Source organism: Gossypium hirsutum, chromosome D10 (genome assembly GCF_007990345.1).
Source record: "Gossypium hirsutum isolate 1008001.06 chromosome D10, Gossypium_hirsutum_v2.1, whole genome shotgun sequence".
Classification (NCBI taxonomy): domain Eukaryota; kingdom Viridiplantae; phylum Streptophyta; class Magnoliopsida; order Malvales; family Malvaceae; genus Gossypium; species Gossypium hirsutum.
In genome coordinates, this window is record NC_053446.1 from 18,973,006 (window position 1) to 18,982,534 (window position 9,529).

At 27.2% G+C, this 9,529-nt stretch overlaps 1 long non-coding RNA gene across 4 annotated transcripts; it reads left to right on the top strand.

The window, feature by feature from the left end:
- Positions 1–4,338: 4,338 nt before the first annotated feature.
- Positions 4,339–7,867, top strand: LOC107914529 (uncharacterized). Of its 4 annotated transcripts, none has more exons than XR_001688910.2 (3): positions 4,361–6,196; positions 6,484–7,491; positions 7,595–7,867. It is a non-coding gene; the product is annotated as an uncharacterized lncRNA (long non-coding RNA). The 4 variants fall into 4 exon arrangements; XR_001688908.2 differs by having other exon boundaries at positions 4,374–6,601; positions 7,004–7,491; XR_001688909.2 differs by having other exon boundaries at positions 4,389–7,223; positions 7,316–7,491.
- The last annotated feature ends 1,662 nt before the right edge of the window (positions 7,868–9,529 follow it).

Consider the following 9,529-nt stretch of genomic DNA (forward strand, 5'->3'; position numbering starts at 1 on the left):
AAATTATTTATTAATGTGACATATAGAACAAATAGTGTTATGTCAATATGAAGAAAACGTGGATTGCCACACATGTCGTCATGCCAACATTGTTAAAAAATAACATTTAGGATTTCCATTAAAAAAATAGCGATTGAATTATTTTTGAAAAGTTGAGAGCTAAATTTAGCTTTAAAAAGAAAGAATAATGACCAAATTGACAAAAAATGTAAGCATTGAAAGTTAAATTTGACATTATATCTAAAATTAATATATTTCACTTCTTTCTTAAAAAGAATACATTTCACTTCAATTAAAATTAAAAATTAAAAATTTATATTTCATTTCGCAAAATATTAACTTTGAGATGAATTCATTGAATTAGTTTTATGTAAAATTAATTAATTATCATTATTTAAAAAATTATAATGGAAAAATATTAAAATATAAAAGTAAAATAAAATAAAAACAAATAATCTCAAATAGGCTTGTTCATGGCCCGGCCCGGCCCTAAAAGTGGGAGGGGTTGGGCAAAAATATAGGCCCGAAAAATGGGTTTGGACAACGAATAAGACCCGTTTAAAAAATAGGTCGGGAATTCACTAAATTACAAAAAATTTATTTTTTATGTTATTTTAATGATATTTTCTTATTATTTTCTCCCTATTTTGCTACCATTTCACAATTATGTTACTACTATTTTGTTGTTATTGTTTGGATATTGTATAACACTTGTTTTTATTGTTAATTTTGTTATTATTTTAGAGACATTTGCTTGTTAAGTTGCATTTTTCTTAGTGTTATTTAAGTATACATATTTTTTAAAATTTATTTTCAATATGTTCGGAAATATTTATTTTAATGTTTTTAGTATTTTTGATGTATTATTTATATTTAAAAATTATGTAAAAAATAATATAATTTTTTTTAATATGGTGGGTCGGGCTGGACCCGAGTTTTAGTATTTTTATCAAGGCTGGGCTTGGGCAAATTTTTAGGCCCATTTTTTGGGTCGAACAAGGCTCAGACCTAGCAAACAGGCATAAACTTTTACTTAGGCTCAGCCCGGCCCATAAACACCTCTAATCTCAAAGTTAATATTATAATTAAATTTAAATATTTAATATTTATTTACATAAAATATTAATAAAAAAGAAACAAAAATAAATTTATAAGCAATGAGACTTTAGCTTAACGATAGCTCTCCAAACTTTAAAATTTTACGTTTGAGTGTTCCGCTATGTCAGTCATTTTCGAGTTCTCAATATAGATTTATCTACTAGTATAAATCTATTAATAATTAAATTTGGTTATAATTGTTTAGATATATTTTTTGTAATTGTAATAGGATGTAAAATTTTTATAATTTAATTTAATTATACTTAAAATTATCTGATGTTTATTATTTTTAATTAAAAATTATTGAATATAAAGGATAAAAGATAACAACAATAAATAAAATAATAAAATAAAATTTTAATTAAATCATAAAAAAAATAGGAGATAAAAGAGTGTTTTACAATTTACAAATCATAAATAATAAATTTTTTTGGTATTACTTAAAAAGAAAAAAAGCATTGGGGCCTTGGACTTGGACATCATCATAAGGGGGTGACAACATGAAAATCTTATTTATTTATTACATGGAATTATTTGCATCCAACTTCAAAATCATGCTATGTCTTGCCATGAGAGTCCCAGGTGGATTTTGTTAATGCCATTCTATATTCACTAATCTTTTCTTTCATTGTTTTTTTTTTTTGAATAAAATGATACATTTATTATTTCTCAAATTCACGTTATTTTTAAAAATGAATATGAGGTTTATAAATATGATTAAAAAATATTTAATTACTAAATTAACATACTTTTATATTTAATATATTTTATTTAATTTTCAGAAATTAATTACATTTTTAATTATCAAATTTAATAATATTTATTCCAAATATTTAATATTGTTGATTACTCTCATAAAATTTTAGATATGATTTTTTTTTTTAAATTCTATTCTAACAAAAGAAAATTATGTTGGCCTGATGACTTGAAATAAGTCCTTTTAAAAAAAACATCAATTATCAAAATTATTAATAGTGCTAATTATTTAGAATAACTAATCACATGTTTTTTTTTCTATTTTTTAGTCATTATGAGATAATGGTAAAATTGCAGTTTCGATTTCTCTATTATGCTCACATTTAATATTTAATCTTTATATTTTAATTTTACATAATTTGGTCATTTACTTTTACAATAACATTAGTTAGTTTAAATAATTTATATACTTATACGTGATAATTATCTTATTATTTTACTATTATATCCTTTCTATCTTAACAAGTGTACAAGAATTTTTTTTTAAAAAAGGTTATTTGTAATTGAAATGTGAAAATTGATTTTTTTTTCAACATAAATGACTTGGTAAAAAAACAGAGAGAGAGAGACTATGAACGTGGCAAAGTGACATTTTTTTATGGTCCCTATATTATACTCAAATTTAAGATTTAATTTTTATACTTCAATTTCTTAACATAATTTGGTACCTCAACTTTTACAATATCATCGATTAGTCCAAATACCTTATTTTGATTAAAATGATGATGTAATTTTTAAGAGTTGTTAACACAATTAAAATTATCTATTAAATTCACGTATATTGCAATTCCTTTTTGTTACATGGTTATCATGTGAGTATTTTTTTAAAAAAGATTCAATATATCACTCCAACGAATTTAACAAAAAGATTTAATGGTGTTAACAATTAAAGTTTAATTTTTAAATTCAAAAATAGAGAAAGTAAATTCTTGAAAATAAAAGTATAAAGACCAAATTCTGAATGCACGAAGAATACGAAGACCTGAAGTATATTTTAATTTACAAAATTTATTCAATAATTTAATTAAAAAAAGAAAAATGATATATAATTGTATAAGCAATAAATACATGTAAGAAGAGTAAAGGCACGTAGAGAAAAAAATGATTACTACTATTATTATCATTTATCATTATAAAACAAAAACTTAAGAGATAAGGCATTCTTCATTTGTGAAAATAATAATACTAAGGATAATATTGTGTTCCTTCTTTTAAAACAACAATATTATTTCATACCATATTTTAAAATTTTTGGCTCTCATCTTAACTTTAAATTTCTTTTTATTTAATTTTATTATGTTAAACGTAATTATATTTTATATTTGTAATGATTAATTTTGAATGAAATTGTTATTATCAATATAATTTCAGAAAACAATATTATTCAACTTATAATGGTAACAATTCCAATCAAAATTAAATTTTGCTAACGGGAGGGTGAATAATCAAGATAATCAATGTCATACCGTTATCGATCATACTAATCGGTACATATTTTTCCAGTTCTAAACCGACATAAAAAAATAAAAACAATACTTCCATAACCTTGCAAATAATAATAATAATATATAAAGTGAAAATAAAAATGTTACAAAATACTTATAAATATTTTTATTTAATTTCAAGCATGAAAGAATTTCTAAATATTAAAAAATAACATCCTTACAAGCTAGATTTGGCTTCGGATAAATACAAACTTTTGATTTCCAGGTTTGGCTTGATCGGGCGACAAAAATGCTTAGAGTATAAAAATATTAAATTTGAATAATATGTTATTTATATCCTTCCGCCACTCGAATATGTGTCACACTAGACATAATATTACCTTTTGTGTTGACTTTTTCTTAAATAGTATCTCGACAGACCACCTTAACCTCAATATCTCTAAGTATGATCATCCATTCCACCTCGAGGGAGTCATTTGCCCGAGTTTAAGTGTGAATATCATCCTAGTGTAAACATACTTTCAGGATAATAAAGAGTTTATTTAAGCATGGCTACCTTGTACTGATAGAGTTTCATGATATACGAGCATGGTTATCCTTTATGCATTTTGTGGGGCTAAATGTATATCCTGTCATGTCATATCAATGAACAAAAGGACCTCTCATATAAATACCATGCAAAAGGATGGATAAAGGATCGATCTTTTGGCACCCTAAAGTTATTCCAAGCAATTATATTCTTAATCAACCTGTCCTATTATCTTTATTCGGGCTCTCAGTTGCTTTAGGTGAATCGGCCTCCATTGCACCATCATGATCTATTCATCATTCCTCTTTGTCCTCTTCCTTTATTGTATGTTGTATCAATAGTGTTCAATCTTAATATTGCAAATCATATATAATTTTTTCATAATGAAATAAAAGTTAATTTTTAAACATCATTATAAAATTTTATACAGAGTATAGTTTTATTATTAAAAATCAATAGTATTAAGTAAAAAAAATATAAAATTATTTTAAAAATTTTGGAAGTGTGAAGGAATCAAGGCCCTTGCTAAGTCGTTTCTTCACCCTGGAGTAAAAATTGGTAGAAATTGTCTCAGTCACCTTAATCTCACATTCGCATACCCATACTTCTATACTCTTAGGCCACGTTTGGTTGGAGGGAATGGAATAGCCATTCTCTCATTATTCTTGGATGAACAGTTAAGCTATATTTTGGTTCACCGTTTTTTTCATTTGACGAATAGCTATTTCTCTCTTATTCGTCTGATTTATCAAATCATCATTCGGCGAAGGGGGCTAACAATAGCCCATTCAACGACGGATGTAATAGCAAAATTTTTCTCCCAGACAATTTTACCCTATATTTCTTCACCCATTGACCGGCAATTTCGTCGTTGTTGTAAAAGTGGTGCCTCCCTCGATTCTGTCATTGAGAACTGTAGATTCATCTACGACTCGTTCCCCGCCTCTGCAAAGCTGCCTCCTTTCCTTTGTGAAAACCTCTATAAGTTCTTCTTTTTTTCTTCCCCTTCTTGTTTTATAATTTCAACTATGTTTGTATTATTGGTTCCATTTTTCCTCTTTCCTTTCGATTTTTTTTCAATTATCATTGTTATAAGAATTACCTAGAAGAATATTGAGAAATCTAGTTCAATAATTATTTTTTCATAATTTTCTTGAATTTTGAAGAAAAATGGAAATTTTTAGTTGCAAAGACTGCAGTCTAGGGATAGGGTTAGAAATTGTAGATTTTGGTATTGGGACCTTTTTCATTAACCAACTGGCTAAATCCAGATGATAGAACTGGTATTTTTGTGATGGATATGATGTGTATGATCTGGTATTTTTGTTTCTTGTGTGTGTATGTACTTCTATCTTGTATCTCTTTTTAAAAAGGCATTAATGTTCATTTTCCCCTCTAGATAAAATTGTTACTTTTATATATTATCGACATATTTATCCCTCTTGTTACTAATTTTCACGACGTTTTTAATCTGCATGTAGTTTAAATTGGATATAATAAGTTGCATTCTGTGTTATTTAGGGAATGAGATTGCATACACTTCCCATTGCTTATCCTAAAATTTTGGATAAAAGTTGATACTAATTAATTTTATTATTTCAGGAAATATCAGTGAAAGGGCTTGAACTACTGAACAAATACATTGGTGTTTTTGAGCAAGCTGTAAGAGAGTCTAATCAAGCATTTTCTCTTTTACCATCTTTTATGGATGTGTTCCCCATTGATTTTTTTCTTCTTGATATGACAGTAATATTTATTATAATTTAAACCTAGTATGTAGAAAATAACAGATATAAACAATAATTTCTAGTGAGCCGTGTAAATGCATAATGTGTATGTATTATTAGTAATTACCTTGCCTAAAATGAAATTTAGTAGCAAGTTTGTGTTACATGCATTTTAAGTATTGGATTGAAAGTTATAGGACTACTGTAATATATTATCGTCAATGTAAACTTTGCAAATTTGTAGATTTATTAACTTATTCTAGCGCCCAAGGGACTAGAATCCTGAGGCATGTATATCTTATTGACTATTAAGTTCAGCTCATCATATGATGTGGAAATATATTAATGTGTTTCTACTATGGAAATATAAATCATGGTTCATGCTCAATATCGTTTCAAGTTCGAGATATTTTCTAACTTTTTTGATGAATTTGATTCTATTACCCCTAAAAGATGACATGACAACACTGGAGTAACTGATCGAGTTGTCAACCAAGTTAGTATCTTTTTGCTTGCTGTTTTTTATTATTTTGCCTTAACTTTTGATGTCTTTCTCATTGTTATTTTGCTTTCAAACAATTCCTAACTGAATTAGATGGTTTTGAAGTTTTGACTGGTGTATTTGTGTTTGTTGCAACAAGGTTAGTACTCATGGAATCCTATTGCATTATTTTGATAGTATCTATCCTTAATCTTCGGTTAATCTCCAATATGTTGATTTTGGTTCATTATTATCTTCATGTGATCAATTTTGACATGAGATGCATACCCAAATAAGATAGCTTTTCAAGTAGCACAAATTTTTTAAAAGATAATACGTTTCTTGATTTCAAGGTTTTCTATAAATATATGAATTTCTTATTTCATGGTCATCCTTATGAGTTGCATGGATTTAATAAAAATTGACTTAAATTCTTCTCATAAACAGTAGATCAGATCTGCTTGATGCTGCATTGCTGAGACCAAGTAAGCTTGATCACCTCATTTTCTGTGATTTTCCATCTTCGCGTGAAAGGTTGGATATTCTGACCTTTCTTTCAAGAAAGGTTAGTGATGTTGTTTTTATGCCTCAATTTTCTACGCTCTCTTTTATTTTTTTTTGTTTCATCATAGAAACAGAAGGTATAAAACTCTTCTTCAAGTCTTGCTTCCTAGAATTACATGATTTTAACCACATGTATCAGCTTTGTTACCGGGATTAAGTGGTCAGTGTTGGATTTTGATGTACATTTGTCACTGATTTACTCAAAAATTTAAAAATTTTCATATATTTGGAGGAACAACTTGTATATTCGTGTCCAAATATGTGTAGAACATAAATGAACAATCCAAGCAGCATAGTATAGCGTAATGTGATTTGCTATATATATCGAATTAGAAACTACCTTGGTTGAATGTTTTAGTGTTACTTTCCTTTGTAATACTTTGTTTTTGCACATATAATGTAGTTTCTATTAGCCAGTGATGTCGATTTGGGCGCCATAGCATATATGACAGAAGGATTTAGCAGAGCTGATCTCCAAGCTCTTTTCTTAGATGCACAGCTCGCTGCAGTTCATGAATATTTAAGCAGCGCGAATAGCAATGAGCCTGGAAAAAATGTTGGTCATAACTGATACTGTTCTGAATTCTATTGCTTCTAGTTTTAGAAGCAGAAAAATAGAGACTGTATGGAATCTACAATCAGTTTCTAGATTCAAAGTGATTTGCCTCTGCATAGTTATTTGTCCCTTGCATACTAAATTCTCTTATATTTGCAGCTTCTCACGTTAGTCACTCGCTTAACTGAATAAAATTGGAAATTTTCGTACTGTTGAGGGATGCAAAAGGCAAGAGAGCAACTCAGGTTCGAGATATTTTCTCTAAAGCAGCTGCTTCTGCATCTTGCCTCCTCTTTTTTTGATGAATTTGATTCCATGGAACTTAGGGAAACAAGGTGGGAAATTCGGTTTTTATATATACATATATTACATGGTAGAGATTAAGCATCGTGAAAATCTAATAAGCTAACCAACAAAAAAAATCATGAATTATTGCAGACTTCTAATTGGTGGGAAGAGGATGTTGAATTGGAGGTATCTTTCGCATGGCGTAGTTGAATAGTCGAATGGCAACTAAACACAATGGTACATATCGTGCATAAATGGCGAAACTCGATGATGCATATAACAAATTTTCCTTATAGATTTCTTTTAAACGTTTCCGTTCACATTTCCCTGTAACCAAGCCCATTCTTTACACATTTGTTGATAAACCGCAATCTATGTAATGTTAAATTTGAATTTTTTTTAATGAAACAATATTTTATGTCATAAACTTGACCTCCTATTCTAGCAAGTATAGTGCAAGTGGTTATGATTCAAATTTAAATATCACAAATGCACTACTTTAACCATGTTTTTATTATGTGTCAACTATAATGGAGATAACTTGAGAAGCATTGGAATTAAATAATAGTGTATTATTTTAAAATGTAATAAATACAGTATTTTAAATATTTTAATATAAAAATAATTATATTAAGAATTTTATTAAATTATATATTTTTTTATTAAATTATATTTAATAATAATCAGTAAAATTTAATAATAAGAATCATCCACTTAAAATTTTTTGCTAAGGGTATTATGGTCATTTTAGCTTTTTTCCTTATACTATTATAAATCTATTCCATTCAACCAAACACAATAATACTATTACAGTTCTATTTCATTACATTCAACCAAACAATTGAATCACTGATTACAACTCCATTCCATTATAGTTTTATTCCATTACAGCCCTATTCCATTCTAGTAAACCAAACGTACCGTTAAGGTTTAATGGTAAAAATGTCTTTAGCAAAAACTTAATAAAGTCCTCGTCAAGAATTTGTATCTAATTAAGTATTTAAAGTTGAAAACTTAATCAATCAAACTCCTCAGTTAATATTGATCAAGTTTGACTATTAAGTTTTGCTAACATGATAATAGACAAATCGGATGACGACATGTGTTAGTCACGTGTACATCATGCTAACATGACATTTTATCACATCAACAAGTATTTTTTTTAAAATAATAATCTAAATAAATAAATTTTATTAATAATTATTTAAAAAACCAAATCTAGGATGAACCTGGACAAATGGTTGTCCAAATTCATTTGAACATGGACAACTATTCGTCTAAGTTCATCATAGCCATGACTTTTTAGATAATTATAAAAAAATTATAGAAAATTTATAAAATAATTATTTAAGAATTATTAGAAATTATAATTTTTTATCAAAGTTATTAAAAATTATTAAAAACCACATCTAGAATGAACTTGGATGAATGATTGTTCATGTGCATTTTAATCTAGACAACCAATTGTCGAGGTGCATCTGAACTTAGTTTTTTAATAATTATTAAAAAAATTATGAAATAAATTATAAAAAAATTTAAAATTATTAATAATTATAAGAAATTATTGAAAATTTGAACAATAAATTTGAATATTTTAAGGATTATTTATTATGAATAAAATAATTCATTGCTAGCAAACTTCTGTTGTGGATCAAAATATTTAAGAAATTTAAAATAGAGAAAGAAGAAGAGAAAGGAGGGAAGAGAAAGATTCAAGAAAGAGAAAAGATAAAGAGGATACAAGATTCATAATATTTTTTTAGATGCTACAACTAATACCCTTGTGTCTCTTTTATACTAGCATTGACTGGTGTACATTATTATCCCAATATTACCATCAATGTAACATACATTTACAATCTAACCCAACAAATGACAAAAGCTAGAATTAACCTTGTATCAGTACTCCCATCCTGAAAAGAATCCTTGTCCTCAAGGATTAAGCATTTTCAGATTTGTGTTTAGTGTTGAAGACTACCTTCATTATCAACAAACATGATCCTAGGTGCAATGCAATGTTCCAATATAGACACCAAAATGTTGCAACATTTATCCTGTGATGCAACCATATTGATGAGGTCGTCG